Source organism: Cygnus atratus, chromosome 18 (genome assembly GCF_013377495.2).
Source record: "Cygnus atratus isolate AKBS03 ecotype Queensland, Australia chromosome 18, CAtr_DNAZoo_HiC_assembly, whole genome shotgun sequence".
NCBI classification, from domain to species: Eukaryota; Metazoa; Chordata; class Aves; order Anseriformes; family Anatidae; genus Cygnus; species Cygnus atratus.
In genome coordinates, this window is record NC_066379.1 from 562,742 (window position 1) to 583,162 (window position 20,421).

At 45.0% G+C, this 20,421-nt stretch overlaps 1 pseudogene; it reads right to left on the reverse strand.

Moving 5' to 3' along the window:
• Positions 1-209: 209 nt before the first annotated feature.
• LOC118255541 (myosin heavy chain, skeletal muscle, adult-like) lies at positions 210-17,755 on the reverse strand (annotated as a pseudogene).
• Between the last annotated feature and the right edge of the window lie 2,666 nt (positions 17,756-20,421).

The following is a 20,421-nucleotide window of genomic DNA, read 5'->3' on the forward strand; positions in this document are numbered from 1 at the left end:
CTGCGCCCAAAAACAAATGATGATACAGACCTAACCAGTAAAAGAGAAGAGAAGCAGATGACAACTAATGCTCATGGTGGGTACGTGAAGTAATCTACAGACTTTATTCCCTATGTATGCAGGGGGCTACAAATCCCAATTATGGAAGAAGTGACAGAGGGTTCACATTTTGTGCATCCCTCAGGCCACTTTGCTGCCACACGACATCCTCACTCTTCCTCTTCTATCTTCTTGCCATGAAACTCCCGGCTCTTCGCTCGGAGCTTGTTGACCTGCGACTCTGCAATGTCGGCCCGCTCCTCGGCTTCTTCCAGCTCGTGCTGGATCTTGCGGAATTTGGAGAGGTTGACATTGGACAGCTCCTCCTGTGTGGGGAGAGGGAGTTGGTGGTGAAGAGCCCAGGGCAGGGGTTTCACTCCTCATGCGTCTGGGCCTTGAGGGGCTCTGGTGATTACGCGGAGAAAGCACAGACCTCCTGTCTCCTACCTACCACTGCTGACCCAGAAACCTCTCAAAGAGCTCATCATCCTCCCTTATTCAGACCCCACTGTTGCAAACTGCACCTGTACTGTGTCACTCTTGAGGAGCAATTCTGTCACGTGGTGTTCTCATTTTGTGTGCTTATTCTCCCACTACTCGGTGCCCAATTTTCCATGTGGTTTATTAGGTTGAGAAAGACTCAGAAACCCTGTGCTGTTACCAGCGTCAGAGATTCACGAGCTTCTCAGTCAATGGACGAGGCCCTCAGGAATTTTGGTCTGACTTCCTGAATCAAACAGGCAGCAGAATAACCCTTGGTTCATCCCTGAGTGCAGCATGGCCAGAAGAAGGCGAGGCCTGCTGACACGGGAATGAACCACGTGGCCAAGACTGTTGTGTCTTTGGAGTTACTTTCATGCCTCTTTCCTTGTATTCGTGCTCATCTCAATGACTGTGCTGCCCCGATGGAAGGGTGCTCATGGCCATTCTCCAAGCAATACTTACAGCCTCCTCAGCTTGTCTCTTGTAGGATTTCACCTTCATCTGCAGCTTGTCCACCAGATCCTGGAGCCTGAGGATGTTCTTCCGGTCTTCCTCAGACTAGAGTGGTTGGTAAGCAGGAAAGAGAGAGAGTTGGTTTCCCCACGCCACCAGAAAACGTCCTCTTGGAGTTCACGGAAAAATGCTTTGGCTTTCTGTGAGAAGGGTGCGTCAGCACAAAGACGCCTCCTGCCTTACCTGGTAGGTCAGCTCCTTCACCCTCCTCTCGTACTTGCGCACACCCTTCACGGCTTCAGCACTGCGCTTCTGCTCAGCATCTACCTCCCCTTCCAGCTCCCGCACCTGCAATGAGAAGCCCATGTTTGGAGCTTTCCAGGTGGCTCCCTTCATGACATGCTCGCTTGTGCACAAATACCATCCCTACGCACCCTGGCCTCCAGCTTCTGGATTTGCTTCTTGCCTCCCTTCAGTGCCAGCTGCTCAGCCTCATCCAGACGGTGCTGCAGGTCTTTCACCGTCATGTCCAGGTTCTTCTTCATTCTCTCTAGGTGGGCACTGGTGTCCTGTTCCTTCTTCAGCTCTTCGCGCCATCATGGCCGCCTGGAGAGGCAAAGCAGCAAAGCCAGGTTGGGGCCGAAGACATTTTGGGGGAGGATACATCCACCATCCTCAGTGACAGAGTGCCCCAACTCACATCTGTGATGGCCTTCTTGGCCTTCTCTTCAGCATTGCGGGCTTCCTGGATTGTCTCCTCCATTTCACCCTGAATTTGCACGATGTCTGTTTCCAGCTTCTTCTTGGTGTTGATCAAGCTGGTGTTCTGTGCAACAGGAAGGATAGGATTTGTACTGTCAGATCTAACAACTCCACATCAAGAGTTGGGAGTGAGAGTAATCTTTTTATGCAAGTCTTTAATTTAAAGGATTCAAAGGTCCTCTTTAAAGCCCTAGCGGCAAACCAGACGTGTGCCTGGCTGGACTGGTCATGTCACAGCTTTGCTCTTCAAATACGTACACGGTAAGATGCATAGCAACAAGCAAGATACATAGCAATCTCATTCTATGTTATCTCCTGTGGTGTCTACACAACGGGATTCATTTCCAGCAAAGTATCCGACCTGGGTATGGAGGAGCTGCACACGCTCGCTTGCATCCAGAAGCTCCTGCTCAGCCACTTTCCTTGACCGCTCCGTCTGCTCCAGGGCTGCCCGCAGCTCCTCAACTTCAGCCTGTAAAAGGTTTGCTCTGCGCTCCACCATGGCCACCTGTTCCTTCAGGTCTTCCTGCGTCCTGAGAGCATCGTCCAAGTGTATTTGAGTATCCTGTAGAGAGAAAGAGAGATTATGAGGTGGCTGATCACTGCAGCACTGTTGGACAGAGACATCAGAGACATTCCCTGCTCTTTTAATAAATTATTTGTACAGTTATGATGTTGGTGTAACATGAGGCAAGATAGATGCCTGCGTGCACATACTTTGGTTTATACCTTGAGCACTGCCTGTGTGTTTCTCAGGTTCTTTTGTGCCTCTGCAGCCACACGGTTGGCATGGCTCAGCTGGATCTCCATTTCATTCAGGTCTCCCTCCATCTTCTTCTTCAGCCGCAGGGCTTCATTCCTGCTCCTGATCTCAGCATCCAGGGTGCTTTGCATGGACTCCACAATTCTGAGGTGATTTCTCTTCAGCTGGTCGATTTCCTCATCTTTCTCTGCTATCTTCCTGTCAATCTCAGACTTGACCTGGTTGAGCTCCAGTTGGAGGCGCAGGATTTTCCCCTCTTCATGTTCTAGGGAGGCCTGGACAAGTTAGTAGGAACAGTGAATAAAACTATGGCTTGCTTTCTAAGTAATCTCTAATACAATACCATTTTTGAAATACAGTTTGGCTTTCCTGCCACATCTGCGGATTTCTGTTCCCCCATTCTTTCAGTCTGTGGACACCGTTCATTATGGGCACTTTGTACCTCAGCTTCCTCTAGGGAGCTTGGATTTCAGATTTCTCCTGCTCAATCTGCTTCTTGACTTTCTCCAGCTCGTGGATCGCCTTTCCTCCCTCTGCAATCTGCTCCGTGAGGTCAGAAATCTCCTCTGTAGGGAAGGGTGAAACAAGGCATGGTCAGACATAGGGCATAAAGGGAAGGGCCCTCACACACCAGGGTGACAGGTCTCTTCTCATCACTGCAGGCACACACCCGTGTGGAGTGGTGGGTGGACAAGCTTGGGGGAAAGCCTGGCCAGCAGCAGAGGGCTAGGGACTTACGCTGCAAGTTCTTGTTCTCACGCTTCAGCGTTTCCAGGTGGTCCAGGGACTCCTCATAGGCATTCTTCATCTTAAACAGTTCCGTGCTGAGAGAGCGAGACTCCTTCTGGGAAGCTTCCAGCTCAGCCTGTGTTTCCTCATACTTCTGCTTCCACTCTGCCAGGATCTGGGCAGATCAACAGGGTGTGAGTATGGATGTGGCAATTGTGAAGGAATGCTCTGCCCAGGAAGCACAGGGCCAGGGGCCAGAATACCTTGTCAAAGTTCTTCTGCTTCTTGTCCAGAGCTGCGCAGGCAGCATTTTTCGCTCCACATCAATCATCAGGTCTTCCACCTCGTTCTGCAGCCTCTGCTTTGTCTTTTCCAGGGAAGCACATTTGGCGTTGACAGCTTCAACGTGTTCCTCTGCATCCTGCAGGCGCTGTGCCAGCTTCTTTCTGGGAGGAGATGATCACGGCTTCAGGTTAGAGAGTAAAGGGTAGCCAATTTTATAAGATTCACAAGAGGGCACTTGCCTGCTTAGGGGACTTAGTTCCTTGAGCTGTCCACAGTATTTATTCTGTCCAAGGCAGCATGCAGCCTAAAGGGCCTATCGCATCTCTGCCCTAGCACCAACTGAGTATTTCAGACTGTCTTAGCTCTTCTAACACCCTAAGGGCAAGTTTGTCCTCCCAGTCTGAACTTTTTCCACAGCACGCTTTTCATCTTTCTCCCTCTCTGCCCTCTACACAAAGAGAGTATATTGATGCCTTCATCCCATCCCTATCTTGACCCATCCTCAAAGATTTCAAAGAATCCTTCCAAATACCCTTAGCAATCTCAGTCTTCTCCACTCATTCAACATCCCACTTCCCACGTACTTGGCCTCCTCCAGCTCCTCCGTGCGCTGAATAGCATCCGTCTCATATTTGGTTCTCCACTGGGCCACTTCGCTGTTGGCTTTGGACAGGGCACGCTGCAGCTCACCCTTGGCTTCCTGCTCCTCGTCATACTGTTCCCGGAGCAAGTCACAGTCGTGGCGAGCAGACTGCAAGGCGTGGGCCAAGGCGTTCTTGGCCTGTGGGGACACCGGGATTAGTAACCTGGATACACATCTTGAGATGCATCTTGACAGTGAAATTGTCATGCACAGGAGAACTGCCCCAGGGAAAGGGTGGGTAAACTCTGATGAGAAAAATGTATAGCTGGGAGATGATGAATCCCTCATAAATGTGTGCTAGAGGATTAGGATGTGTTAGTGAAAGGTGGCCAGGGGACACTAATCTCTTGTTTCTGTAAATGTGCCTACAAATGTGTGTTCATGCTGTCTTGGAGGGCATCAGAATCTCATTAAGGGCTTGTGGATGACTTCCTCTAGCATCAAAATCACTACGGTTCCTTCCCTGTGTGTTGTGATGAGTATAACTCATGCATTTCTGGGTGATGTGGCTTGCAGGAAGTAGGGCACTTCCAGACCTTTATTTCTTCCTCTAGATGTCTCTTCAGTTCCTCAATCTGTTGGGTAAATCCCTGCTTGCCCCTAGACAGCTGAGAAATCAAAGCATCCTTTTCTTCCACCTGGCGTGAATATTCACCTGGCAAGTGAAAAATAAATAAATAAATAAATAAAGTTACACTAACAGTAGAATCATAGAATCATTTAGAAAGACCCATCAGATCATCAAGTCCAACCATGATGTAACACTATAGTGAACTACCAAGTTCACTACTAAACATTATCCTGAGCAACACATCCATTCATCTCTTAAATATCTCCAGGAATGGAGACTCTACTACTGCCCTAGGCAGCCTGTTCCAGTGCCTAACCACTCCTTCCACGGAGAAATTCCTCCTGACATCTAATCTAAACCTCCCCTGATGCAACTTGATGCTATTTCCTCATGTCCTATCACTTGTCACCTGAGGAAAGAAACCAGCACCCACCTTGCTACAACCAACTTTCAGGTAGTTGTAGAAAGCCGTGAGGTCTCCCTTCATCCCCCTTTCTCAAGACTAACCAAACCAGTTCCCTCAGCTGCTCCTCACATGTCTTGCATGTCTTGCTTTCCAGTCCCTTCACCAGCTTCTTTGCTCTTCATATTCCAGGAACTCAGTATGTTCTTTGTAGAGAGTGGCCCAAATCTGAACACCGTATCTGAGATGTGGTCTCACCAGTGCCGAATACACAGGCACAATCGCTTCCCTAGACCAGCTGGCCACGCTGTTTCTGATACAGGACAGGATGACATTGCTGCCCACCTGGGCACCCTGCTGGCTCATGGTAAGACAGCAAGTGGACAAGCACCCCCAGATACTTTTCTGCTGAGCAGCTTTCCAGACACTCTTCCCCAAGCCTATATTGCTGCACTTGGTTGTTGTGACCCAAATGCAGCATCCAGCACTTAGCTTTGATGAATACCATAAAATTGGTTGCAGCCCATTGATCTTGCCTACCCAGATCGCTCTGCAGAGCCTTCCTGTCCTCAAGCAGATCAACATTCCTGTCCAGCTTGGTGTTGTCTGCAAAATAACTGAGCGTGCACTCAGTCCCCTGAAAACCGAGATTGTTGATCAAAATGTTAAACAAAACTGTCCCCAATACTTAGCCCTGGAGAACGCTGTAAAGCCCTGTAATCTGGGGTTGCTTTGAGACGTTAGCCCAATTCTTCCTTTGCACCATGGTGTATCCTCCTGATTTTCAGGTTCTGCCATTGCACCTCAGGACTGAGGATGTCTCACCTGTTTCTGTCTGCAGACGAGCTCTCTGAGTGTTGAGGTCATTGATCATGCGCTGATTCTGCTCCTCCTTAGTTTTGATCTCACTCAGCTGGTCTTCCAGAGTGCGGCACATCTTCTCCAGATTTGCCTAGGTATCAAAAACAAAGAAGGAGAGGAAATGAACACCTGGACTCTGTCTAATTCTCACAGCAGGATTCTTATATGAGAGTGCGACTAGTAGATTCAGGCTATGTGCTGTACCTTGGCCCTGTGAATTCTACTGCAATTCTTTACCTTGGCTTTGGAGACAGACTCCATGTTACTGGCCAAGTCATCTATCTCCATCTTCAGCTCACTCTTCTCCTTCTCCAGCTTCTGCTTGACTCGTTGCAGGTTGTCGATCTGCTCCCCAAGCTCAGCTGTGCTGTCTGCGTGCTTCTTCCGCAGGGCGGCAGCTGTGGCTTCGTGCTGCAGCGTGGCCTCTTCGAGGTCACGGCGCATCTTCTGAAATTCTGCCTCACGCTTCTTGTTCATCTCAATCTGAGCTGCTGTAGCCCCTCCTGCTTCTTCCAGGCGCTCGCTGATCTCCTCCAGCTCCCTGGAGAGGTCAGCACGGTGCTTCTCTGCTTTTGCCCGAGAGGTTCGCTCTGCCTCAATTTCCTCCTCCAGTTCCTCGATACGGGCCTGGGGAAAATGCAAGACCCTTCACACCCATGCCCTCCTTGTACTGATGTCTTTCTGAAGGGTGATGGAGGGCAAGGACCAGAGACTTGCCTGCAGCTCCTTGATCTTCTTCTGCAATTGCATGCCCAGGGCTTGCTCATCTTCAATTTTGCTCTGGATCTGGCTGATTTCAAAGTCTTTCCTTTGCACAAAGCATACAGAATCACAGTGTTAACACCTGAATAAAACTACCTAATAAATGCACCTGACCCACACTCAGGTTTCTCACAACCACACTTACTTTTTCAGTTTCTCATCCAGCTGCTGCTTATCATTTTCCAAATCCATTATGCTGTCATGGGCCAGCTTCAGGTCTCCCTCAAGTTTCCTCTTAGCCCTTTCAAGGTCCATGCGCAGTTTCTTCTCTTGCTCCAGGGACCCTTCCAGCTAAACACAACAACACCATTAATGCCAGGCAGGTCGAACTCCATACCTGTCCTGTCTTGCTGGAGGCACGTGTGCTTACATCATCCACTTGCTGCTCCAGCTTGGTTTTAGCTTTGGTCAATGTATTGACTTTGTCCTCTTCGGCCTGCAGGTCATCCAGTGTCTGCTGGTGGGCCTCTTGGAGGGCTTTCTTCTCTTTTGTCAGCTTGGCTATGGTCTCATCCAGGGATGCCATCTCCTCTGTGAGGTTTTTCACCTGATGAGTTGGATAAAATATTTAAATAAATCAGTAAAAGACTTGACTCTGCTGGTAGTGGTCCATTTTCAGCTAGATAGAGTTCTTAGCCAGCCAGTATGGTGCTTGTTTTCTAGGATGAGAATTTGATAACACACTTTTAACTGTTGCCAGGCAGTGTTTGCGCTCAAGGACTTTTTAGCTTCTCATCTTCACTGCCTGTAAGGGGGCTGTGGGTGCGCAAGAATCTGGGAGGGGAGAGAACCTGGGATACGCATGCCAGCCTAATGTGGGAGGTATCTATCCTTCTTCTCCCTTTGTTGACTCTCCATGTGTGTACCTTGTTTTCAGTGGCATGTTTTCCTTCTCAACTTTAGCCAAGGTTAACTCCAGGTCATCAATATCTTTCTTCAGCTCTGAACATTCATCCTCCAGTTTCCTCTTCTTGGCTGTCAGCTCAGCATTGATTTCTTCCTCATCCTCAGCCCGTTCTGTCACCTCCTTAATTTTGGCTTCCAGTTGGATTTTGGTTTTGATGAGCTGGTCACACCTTTCCTCGGCATCAGCCAAGCTGTCTGCTTCCTGTTGGGGAGACAGAGATTTTTGTGGGTTATAACGTTTTTGAAATTTCTGTTGTGTACCTGTAAGTAGGCACATGTTAAAATGTGGAGGCCTTACCATCTGACATCACTGTTAATTCCTTTGTTTGTTTGTTTGTTTGTTTCTTTTTTCTTTCTTTCTTTCTTTTTAAAATGGCTCACAGAGGTGGTAGCTATGAGAATACCTCATACACGCTTGAGCAATTACAAACAGACTAGAGCAGTGAGAAACTAAAAGCAAACTACAAACATCTTCCCCCAGTCCACCCTTTTCCACTTCCTCCCCTGAGCAGCGCAGGTGAATGGGGAATAGGGGTCAGTCCCTAATGCTTCATCTCCACTGCTCCTTCACAGTCTCTTTCTGCCCCTACTCCAGCATGGGGTCCCTCCCATGTTAGGTGCCATGGAACTGGTGCCGTCCTTCCCAAATTGATCCTGCAGGGGCTTCCCACAGGCAGCAGCAATTTAAGAACTGCTCCAACATGGGTCTGTACCATGGGGTCCATCCCCCAGGAGCAAACTGCTCCAACATGTGTCACCGATGGTGGCAGCTCTCCCCAGACCCCCTGCTCCTGTGTGGTCTCCTCTCCAAGGCCTGCAGCTCCAGCCCGGGTCCTGCTCTGTGAGGGGGTCTCCATGGGCTGCAGCCTCCTTCAGGCCACATGCACATGCTCCACCAAGAGCTCCTCCACGGGCTGCAGCATGGAGATCTGCTCCCCTGTGGGACCCATGGGCTGCAGGGGGACAGCCTGCTCCACCAGGGGCCTCTCCACAAGCCACAGGGGAACTGCTGCTTTGTGCCTGGAGCACCTCCTGCCCTCCTTCTGCACTGACTTCGGTGTCTGCAGGGCTGTTTCTCATTCCTTGCTCTCCCAGCTGCTTCTGTGCAGTAGGTGGTTTTTTTTTTTGTTTGTTTTTTCCCTTTCTTAAATATGTTCTCAAAGAGGCGCAACCAACATCACTTATTGTGTTGGCTCTGGCCAGTGGCAGATCCCTTTTGGAGCCGGCTGGAACTGGTTTTTGTCTAACATGGGGCAGCTTCTGGACTCTACTCACAGAGTCTACCCATACAGCTTCCCCACTACTAAAACCTTGTCACATAAATCCAGTACAGCATCCTGTGAATAAAGTACATTTGTGATAAATGTCTACCTCCTCTCCACCATTTTCCGATACTCCACTCTCATCAGGAAGCCCCTGCATCTGGCCTGTGTCATGGTCATAATCGCTGCTAGCTTCTCATCTCTCATCTCCTCCAGAAGACCTATTAGCCCAGCTTTGAAGAACACCTGAAAAAAAGGAAGCATTGTAGCACATCAGTCTCAGGTCATGTGTAGCGGAGGTACATAGTCTTTGAGTGCAGGACTTGTTTCTACCTTGGTGTGACCAAATCTGTACTGGGTGTGGTCCACATCAATGGACCCAAGGAGCTTCTCTGAAGCCTTCTTACTGTCCATGAACTGTCCCTCTGGAATAGCACTGGCATTAAGCACTCTGTATCTGTAGGAGAAAACAGAACATGAAGAAACAACTATTGCCAATACCACTACTGCGAATGAACCCCACCGCCTTCTCAGCTACATCGGACTGGCCAGTTGGGTAACGTGTATTAGGGACAGCCCACCCTTTCAGGACAGTGTAAGTGACGTTTCCATACTGTTAATTCAAAATCTGAGAGAAACCTAATCCTCAAGATTGTGGTATCATTCAGAAATTCACCATAAAAAATTTCTATGATTCTACTTCGCTCCATTTTGAAGTATAATGTTTCAAGTATGTTAGATTCCTTAGGCTGTTCCAATTGGTCTGAATTAACACAAAGGTGGAGCACTCTTACCTCTGTTTGAAGTCAGCATACAGGACTCTGCTGGGGAATCCTTTCCTGCAAATCCTGATCCCTTCTAGCACACCGTTACACCGCAGCTGGTGCAGCACCAGCTCATGTTCCATGGCACCTAACAAACACTGCGATTACTGCTTGAGACACAGGAGAAGAGCTTCTGTGGCTCAAATTTTTCCACTGTTGGATCCCTTTACCTGGTGTTTTTGTTTCATTTGGGATGATGCAACGGACAAAATGGGGGTGAGTACTGCGAAGATTTGTCATCAGCTTGTTCAAATTTTCCTGGGAAATCATAGGGTAACATTTAGCATATGAGTAATGCACATTTATATAAAATACATGTAAAAACTGAAACTTACAGTTTCCTGATCAATTGGGTATTACCGTGGTAATGCTAGTGTAAACTTTGTTGAATAAATATAAATCAGTCTGTTCAGTGAATTACAGGGGCAGTTTTGTCACAGCACTACTGTTTCATTTCTACTCCTGTTTCATTTCATTGTTTGTTTTCAATAGTGAGGTAAGGTATTTTTCTCTTACCCTAAAAAGTGCTGAGACTGTCTGGAAAGAAGAACCCTTCTTCTTACCACCCTTCTTACCACCACCACCAGCCTCTGCAATATTGGAAAAATTGGAAAAAAAGAAAAAAAAATTCTTTAATGTTGCCTTCGAGATTCTGCTATGAATGGCAAGAAAATGATGAACACAGATTTTATGTAGCGTACCTGCTTCACCACCATAGTTAGCAAAGAGTAAGGCCAGTGTCTTCACTGATGATTTCTGGTACAACCCAATGACAGTTTCATTCAGGGGGTCCTTGTTCTTCTCAAGCCAGCCAGAGATGTTGTAGTCCACTGTGCCAGCATAGTGTATCAGGGAGAAGTGGGCCTCAGCCTTGCCTTTGGTAGGCTTGGGCTTCTGGAAATTGCTGGACTTGCCCAGATGCTGGTCATAGAGCTTGTTCTTGAAAGAGGTGTCAGTTGCCTTGGGGAACATGCACTCCTCTTCCAGGATGGAGAAGATGCCCATGGGCTGGAAGATAGCAAAAGAAGTAACAGAGAAAGATCGCAACAGTGTGGGGCATATGCTGTGAGGTTCAGCGGTACCTTTATGTTGTGGGTAGCATCTCAGCCTGGATAAGAGCCTAAGTTGGCTGGGAGTTGTTCTCAGCCAGGGAGCTTATTTGTGCCTCCCCTTTCCTTCCAGCAGCCCGTCTTCACTAAACTGGCAAGAATATCATTCCAGTTCAGTTTAGAATGGGCAGTGGAATGGGCAGAGGGAGAAGGGGTGGATGGAAATATAATAGCTACAAGAGGCCTGTTGTCTTGGGAAATCAGACTAAGCAACACTTATTTCCCAAAATGGTGTGTGGAGTTTTGTTTTGAATCTTCAGGAGAAAAAGGAAAGGAGACAGACTCCAGTTTGTTTCAAAGAATTCTTTTGGTGGGAGCATGGGCTACCTTTTCCACACCCAAAGACAGGGTGGTGCAGGACTGGTGACAAAGATTTACATCTAGCCTTCCTAATTTCTCTGCTCCACACGAAGATAAATTCCATTGCAAAATGCTTTGTTTGACTGAAACTGACTGGCTGGTCATAAGTCCTTTCCCATCTGAATCAGGCTCAGAAACATCACAAAATTCCAAAATACATCATACACTTGAATGGAAAAGGTACCTTTTCAATGAGTTCAATGCAAGCAGCCAGGTCCATCCCAAAGTCAATGAATTCCCATTCGATTCCTTCCTTCTTGTACTCCTCCTGCTCCAGCACGAACATGTGGTGGTTGAAGAACTGCTGCAGTTTTTCATTGGTGAAATTGATGCACAGCTGCTCAAAGCTGTTGAACTGTTCAAAGCAAGGAGAGTTGCACAGGTTCTCAAGGGACAGCAATGACCACAGGGTTCTGTGTTCTGCTGATTAGTGCACAGTTAGTGTTCTGCTGATTCTTTTTGAAGTTCCCCAGCAGAAACACTACACCTAACCATTATGTAATGGCATACATTTCCTTAGCAGGACTCCTATTGTAAAATAAATAAGTAAATAAATAAATAAATAAATAAATAAGGTGTCTTTGCAGGATTTTCTTATTATTATTGTTATTTAAATCAATCTACAGGGAAAAATTCTTTTTTACTGTTCTACGCAAAAGCAGATCCTTCAATAAGCTTAGCTGCTGCACCGTGGAGGTGTCTCAGCTCTCTCACCTCCTGGAGAATGGAAACTTGTTCAGTGTCCCACCCAGAAATTTCTCTGCCCTCAAATCAAGACTCCAGGAGTTTCTTTGATCTGACACAGAAGCCCTAGTATCAGGACTGCATTCACAACACAGGGAACATGCTGTGGGTTTTCCCACAGCACTTCCTTTTCCTTGGCTAGTCCAAAAAGAAATCTGTTTCTGAGACCTCATGATCTCTTCCTGTCCCTTCCATAACTATGATGCCAAATCTTCGTTACTCACATCAAAGATCTCAAAACCAGCAATGTCCAGGACACCAATGAAGTACTGTCTGGGTTGCTTGGTATCCAGCTGTTGGTTGATGCGAATAACCATCCACAAGAACATCTTCTCGTAGACAGCTTTTGCCAAGGCACCCACTGCGTTGTTCACCTAGAAAAGAGAAAAAAGTACTGGACATACCTTCGAGGGCAGAAGAAGAATGCTCCTGTTCTTTTTTGAAGCCATCTTTATTTACCTGTTCGACAGTTTGACCTTTCGTCACAAATTCATTCCCAACCTTCACTCGAGGGTAACACAGGGCTTTGAGAAGGTCAGCTGAGTTCAGGCCCATCAGGTAGGCAGCCTTGTCGGCCACTAAAGAGGGAGAAAGAGAGATAAAAGCATTTATCATTGGACAATGGCTAGAATTTGGTCAGTGTGAACAGCTGTGCTGTTCACTTTTCTAGAAATGGCAAAGTATTGGTCTGGTTTTACTGAGAAGGTCTAGAAAGGAATAAGGATTATGGAAACAAATGCTGGCCTTTCTTGAAAGCAAGGACAGGCATGGCTTGAGTAGGAACAGCTTGAATCCAGAAGCTCCCAGAAGCACTCCAAAATCCTGTTTCCTCTCCTGTTCTGTGACAACTGAATTTCTGCACAGCAAAGAATGCATGGTATATTTGGTGAAAAATCTCTTAGTACATCATGGTGATATAGTGGTCGAATGTTTTACTGAGTGAGAGAGATCCTGTGCTAAAGTACCAGTTTTCAGGCTGGGTACTTTTGGGAAGTATCTGTTGGATAAAAGAATGGTACTTCCCATGACTGGGGATGCACCTCTGCAATTAGACAGCCAACGAACAAAGATGCTTTTCCTTATTTTTCACTAGCTGAATTTTCTGGTACCTTCTGTGCCATCTGGCTCTGCCTGCTCCTCTCGCTGTTTCTGCTTGAACTTCAAATTCCCATAGTGCATGACAGCCCCTGTCAGCTTGTAGATGGCAGTCTTTTCATCAGCAGTGAAGCCCAGGATGTCAATGGCGCTCTGCAGTAGAAACAGTCAAGTTAAATATGTATTAAGTCACCCTGCAAGACATACACAGTTGATATCTTTTTTCTCTGATACTCACATCTGTAGCCATGAGCTCCTCCTGGTCATCAATACTGGGTACAGTGACCTCACCTTGACTCACAAAGTGGTAGTCATATGGGTTGGTGGTAATGAGAAGCATGTCTGAAAGCAGGAAGAGGAAGGACACAGGCTTAGTTCTTTCAGCTAGATAGTAGAGGGAACATTTGCTCAGCAATCTTCCTCAAGAAGATATAATGATCCTTCCTACCAATCAGCTCTGGTTTCTTGTTGGAGGTGATCTGATAAAATATGTGGTAGCTTCTTTCTGCCTTGAGCTGGAAAGTGACTCTGGACTTCTCCAGCAGATCTGGCAAGGCAGGAAGGAAGAATTAGGAATGAGACAGGACACGGAGGTAGGAATTTAGGAAGGGATGTGATCATGCCAGGATGTCACTTACAAGTTTCAATGTCAGCAGAAGCCAGTTTGCCTGTGGCCCCAAAGTGGATTCTGATGAATTTGCCCTGTTGAGGGGAAAAAGAACCATTTCAGCCTGGATGGATTATTTTGACATCTTAATGTGTAATACCGCTGGGTGCATCACTTGTCTTTTAATGGGAGGGAGAGATTTTTTCCAACGCAATGAAATGCTGAGTGAACTGGGATTGTTTAGCCTAGAATAGAGAATGGCCATGGGATCTCATCAATGTCTATAAACACCTGAAGGGAGGGTGCAAAGCAGATGGAGCCTGACTCTTTTCAGTGGTGTCCAGTGCTAGAACATGAGGCAGAAACTAAAACATGGGAAGTTGTGTATCCAGAAACACTGTGACTGTAAGGGTGATTGAGCAATAAAACATGTTGCCCAGAGAGGTTCTGGGTACTTATGCCTTGGAGATATTCAGAAGCCAAATGGACATGGTCCTGTGCAACCAGCTGGCTAAGTGACTTATTGAGCAGGGTGATTGGACCAGGTGACCTGAAGACATCACTTTCAATGTCAGCCATGCTTTGATTCTGTGATTCTATGATTCCGATTTCTGATTCTCTGAACTTACAAAGCGCGAGGAGTTGTCATTCCTCACAGTCTTGGCATTTCCAAATGCCTCCAGCAGTGGGTTGGCGCTGATGATTTGATCCTCAAGAGTTCCCTACAGGACAATAATAATTCCTAGTTATTACTTTTCAAAAATGAGGAACAGAGAAAAGCATTGATTTGAGCCCCTATCTATCATTTCACCTGCATTTTGCCAGACTGATCTTCCTTCTTCTTCTCCCCACTAGCTGCAATTGTTGCAAAGTACTGGATGACACGCTTTGTGTTCACAGTCTTCCCTGCACCAGATTCTCCACTGCCAAAGGAAACAGTGAAGCAGAGAGTGTGTGGTCAGGCAGCAGGTCCCCTGGTACAGGGCAGCCCCATGGAGAACTGAGCAAGAAGTGTACATACGTGATCAGGATGGACTGATTCTCACGGTCTGTGAAAGAGGCAGAAGCAAAGACATTATTTATATTCGTCATGAGTATCCCAGATAAAAGTTTTTGGGGGACTTTTAACAGTTGCATAATCAGTATACGGCCAACTTCTTCCAAAGCTGCAGTTCTTCACTCTTAATTCCTTTTGAATTCTTTGAAGTTCCCAGTAGTAGTAAATGGAATCTGACGTGCCATCATTGAAATCCATGTAATATTTAGTATACATGCTTTTTTGTTTGGATATTCTGTTCATGTCAAGCTGCTCACTTCTCTTTAGGAAAAGGAGTCCAAGCTAATGGATATTTTGATAGACTTACTGATTAACTTTGAACTTTGATCTGTAGGCTAAAATGAACCAGTACAAGTGCCTCTCATAAACTGAGTAATACAGGAACAGCCATCCCAGTCAGTTGAAAGGTCCCACCAATTTTTTTTTCCTGTCAGTGTCCTATTGAGTGTTACACAAAAAAAATCACGAAAACATCTTAATAATTTATTTATCTTTCCCTAGGATACTCTCCCAGAGTATTGAATGGAATGTTGATATTTTAGTACTTTCCACACCTAGATTTCTCTGTAAGAGCTTCATCTGAATTTGCCTGAGCTTGAACCCTTCCTCAGTTGCTTTCATGTTGTTTTAACTTTTAGTATCATGTCTGCTCCATTTCTGATCCACTTACTGTTTGAAGGAAAAAAATAAAATTGGTCTGTGGTGAGCTTAGTTTTTACTGTACTGTTTCCTTGTCTATCCCTCTGCTCTACGCTGTACATAATTTTGTAGAGAAGTAGCACAAATCATCTGTATAGAGTTACCTGAGCAAATGTCTTGCCATGCCTTTGGGAAACCTTTTCACCTTTTTCTTGACCTGTTCAATTTCTACTGTATTGTTGTTTGGAAAAGGAAGACAGAAATACATACAGTACACAATGTGCAGACATTCTTCGGGTAACCATCGTGACATAATGATGCTTTCTGTTTTGGTCTTCAATCCTTTCAGTTTGTTATTTTATATATAACTGATCACTGAGTGAAAATTTTCAAAGTTATATTAGAACAGAAGTAGTAGTTGTCAGCAACAAGCCCACTTTTATACACCTTTAATATCGGTTGTTTTCCTATGTTTATTACTTTACATTCTTGTTGACCATACTTTGTTGCCGTATCCCTGAATGATAACTTGATCATTGAATCTCATATAGTTTTTCTGAAATTCTTTACTGTTGGACTTCATCTTTACAGAAGATGAAGGACCTAGTCAAATCAGAAAGCTTGTCATCTTTGATGTTTAGACATTTCTAGATCATTTAAATAAATGTTGGATGGCAGAACTTCCAGAACAGATCCCACTAGAACTTCACTGATATACACTTTGCACTGTGAAAATGGAACAAAACTTTTTTACCACGTGTTCCTTTTTCTTAACTAGATTTGTTTGAACATTCTCAATTTTATAGAATGTATATATACTCTATCTATATATATATAGAATGCTATAGAATGTAAGTGAATGTAAGCATAAAAATTTATGCTGACTACAAACAGCTGCTTTATAGACTCAGCTGAAGATCTTTGTTGAATTGAGGTAGGCTACTTCCACCATCTCTGTTTTGTTAAAAAAAAATCAGTGGTTTTGTGAGACATGAATTCACTTTAAAATAAATGCGTCAGTTTCTTCTTGGTACATGCCCAGTAATTGCTTGTTTAAAAATTCCTGCCTATTTGCCTATTACAAAGATCAAGCTTATTGGTATGCTCTTACTTAAATTACCTTGGATAATATTTTTCTAAGTAATCTGTTCTTTCTTTAATGTTTGGAGAATTAGAAAATGCTAAAAAAGTTTGAAGCAATCTGTTCGCTACCCTTCTTATTCCTTCAGTTTATACCACTGAATGGAAAAGAAGGAATGGGTTTCTGCAATGGGAGAGGAAGTACCAATTTTCTGCATAGAGTTCAATCTAACACCTGAATAAGAGTGGTTCCTGAAATTTCATAAGTGCATTACAGGAAGCATTGCCTTTGACTTTGAATTTGCTATTCCTTGACACCAAAACCATTACAGAACTCCATCCTCATGATTTTCAGTCCTGAAAAGCCAGTCATTCAAAGAATAATCCTCTCAACTAAGAGCAAAACAGAAATTCAAAAGTTTATCGTCCCAAGTATCTTGGGCAATAAATTCTAACCCAGATTATTAAAGACAATCACTGATGACGTCCAGTAAAGAGAAATATTTTCAGTGACAAGAGAACATACACCCTCCCAACATCTTTAAACTGAACTACTGTGCAGTGAAAAGACTTCTGTCTCTGAGAATATTTTCAGTCAAATGATTTTGAAGAAAACCAAGCAACTCACCAGTCAGCATGAACTGATAGGCATTGTCAGAGATGGAGAAGATGTGTGGAGGGGCCTCCTGGCGCTTTTTGCCTCGGTAGGCCAACACCACCTCCGGGTTGTACACCGGCAGCCACTTGTAGGGGTTGATGGTGACACAGAAGAGACCCGAGTAGGTCTGCGAGGAAGGGAGACAGCATGTTGGCTTCTGCTCAGCCTGGCACAGCAGGCCTTCCAGCTACCCAAAGGAAGACAGCTGCTGGTACTTACGTAGATCATCCAGGCTGCATAACGCTCTTTGAGGTTGTACAGCACAGCAGGTTCATGGAGGTGGGTCATCATGGCCATGTCCTCGATTTTATCATACTTGGGAGGGTTCATGGAGAAGATTTGATCTTCCTTCACAGTCAGAGTCTGACAGAGGAAAAAAAGAGATCCAAGTATGTCAGCTAAGGGCTGAGAGCGGTAATTACTTTAAGTTTTTAACCCTTGCTTTTAACTTACTTCTCCTGCTTCGGACTTAACAGTGACCTTCCCTGATTCCCTGCTTTGGATAGTTCCTTTCACAAAAGATTCCTTTGGATGAGCCACAAAGACTGATGTCTTGGCATCAAAAGGCTTGTTCTGGGCCTCGATCCTTTCCTTCTCTGACTTTCGGAGGTAGGGAGCTGCCTCCCCAAAGACAGCCATCTCAGCATCTGGAGAAGTCATGTCTGCACTTCACTGAAGACAGATTGGTAGAGGACCCTGCAGGACAAAATAAATGTAGCATCAGTAATATTCTGTGCTTGCAAGGATACCTTTTCTGATGTTTTAATGTTAAGCACATACTAGAATTCCTAACATCTAGAAAAATTAAATTTCCTCCTGTCTAATGATTTAAACCCAGATGAGAAAAATCTTTCCATCCTTTAACAGTAGGGAATAAGCTTTTAAAAATTAGTATTATTTTTGTCTTGTGACATTGTACAGATTGTACAGTAGCTTTCCAGTACGTACAAATTGTACAAGGTCATATTTTAAAGTACAAAATACATTAAAGGAACATTCTTACTGCTATCCTTTTTTTTTTTTTTTTTTTTTAATACTGATACGAAATATACAAATGCCTTGAAAGAATTTGGAAAAACTTATTTCAAAACCAGCTTCAGCAGTAAAAATACTGCAAAATATACAAAGTGGGATGCCTAATTTCAACAAATTACTAGACCCAGCATACTTACCTTGAAGCTTTTCTTGAAGACAGAGCAGAGAGCTCCAAAGACACTTTTATAGAGTCTGGTATGCAGATGCCCTGGATTCCTCCTCTTTCTTCGGTCAAAATATTTTTTGGCAAACATTATTTGGCAAAGCATTGTCTGGCAAACTTAACTAAGGGTATAATTGTCATTTGATTTGACTAGATATATTTAGAAATGTTTTTTATCTTACCAACGATGTGAATGTGTCTACTATAAATAATTTGACAAGAGACTTAAGAAGAGAATCTCGATTAGTCAAGGCACTTGGGGAACTTGGATGTAGGACTTATGGACTCTGTTGCTACACGTCCAGTGATTTGCTCCTTGGCCCAAAGCAGATTTTTTCCATGCCTGTGCTGCAACTCTTCCAGTTGCACCATACAGATAACATCTATCTTTTACAAATTCTGTCCTGAGGCTAATGAAGAAACACGTTAAGAGCACTAAAGCAGTATGTAAAAAAAGGCTAAATTGTTCTTGTTAACTGAAATTAATTATTATCTTCAAGTGATACTTGAAATGAGAGAAACAAAATGTGTTTATCTAAACTGACATATGACATTCCTGGAATCTGTGACAATATGTGGCACAACATCTTGAGATGCAGCTCAAGAAAAAGAAAACAAATCTATTTTTGTCTCTCTATCCTACAGAAAGATACAGACAAAGATGTGTAATTATAGAGTTAAGTATGCTGAAATATGTAACCTTTAAATAATTGCACTTTTTTAATGGGAAAGTGATTAACAAACTTGTAATGCACATATGGCAAAACATGAAAGAACCAAACATGCAAAGAATCCTTTTCAAAAACCTTACGCCTATGTCTCATGTTTGTTTGTACCCATTGACAACATCTATCAAGCAATATCCTCAGCCACGCCAGAAATCCATGGAGGCCCCTGTAGGCCTTCACTACCTACAACAGCAAAAAAACACAAACCCCTCCACCCAACCAGAACTCTGCACAAAATCACATACATACAGTCTGAGATCCTATGTGCTCTGACACATTCCCAGTCCAGCATTCCCATCCCATCCCAAATATCTTGCACACTTACACATTCATTCCAGAAAAAAAAAAAAAAAAGCGATCAACACAATGCTGCCTGTATCAGAGCATGAGAGGTGGTAGGCAGTCCTGTACAATGCTGATGCTTTTGAGAAAGAAGGAATTTGCTGGTAGTCCTGGAGAGCTAGTGATCTAGTTCTAGGAAAAGGGCACTGTCACTTGAGCTGCTTTAAATGCTGTCAGATCTAAACATGCTCTTCTTCTGATCACTGGCATTTTGGTTATTAAAAGCTCTGTGCATGAAGCTCAGTGAATACCATGGGGACAAGGTTAGAAAAACGATCCAATAGCCAGCACCAGGCACTGTCCTGTGCTTGAAGAGCTTGTTCCAAGGAGGACTCTGGCACTGCAGCACCCGCCTTTTGGGTGTCCTGGGCCCCAGCCAGGAGCCCAAGCCCAGGGCTGTCCCTGGGGCTCCCTGCACAGGTCATGGGGAGGCTGATGGAAACACATTGCACTCTGCCATGGAGGAGACCAGAGCCAGTCAGTGGGAAATGCGCTTCAGGGGTGTATCCGAAATCCAGCCTCCCTGGGCAATCTCTGATTTCCATTCACATGCAGAAGTTAGAGGATGACAATAATTCCAAGACAATTCCTGTATAAATACTGTGAGCCCAACTGACCATGGGTGGAGTTGAGGGGAGAGGTAAGGAGCTGACTTTCATTCAGACTTAGAATGAAAAATACTCCAAGCAAAATTCTCCAGACTGTTGCATATGGGGGTTCAGTCTTCATGCTGAAAATACTTTTGTGTAGTGAGCTTAGCCAAAAACTACACAGCCTCTCCATCGAGTAGTGCTACTCCCACCACTGAGGGGGTAAGTGGTGCCAGATGCGCCTCCCTACCCTTCTGTCGGTTCAAAAGGGTCCTGTCAGCCACTGACTTTCTGTCACTTCTGTTTTCATTGCTACAGAGCCTGGAGCCCACTGGGACTAGAAGCAAAGCACAGCACAACCAGAAGAGACAGAATGAGAGAAATCTCTGGAAACAGGCATTCCTGCACAGCAGTACTGTGTGGGCGTTGTGTTGGAATGCTGACATTCCCCAGAGAGGAGAGGGCATT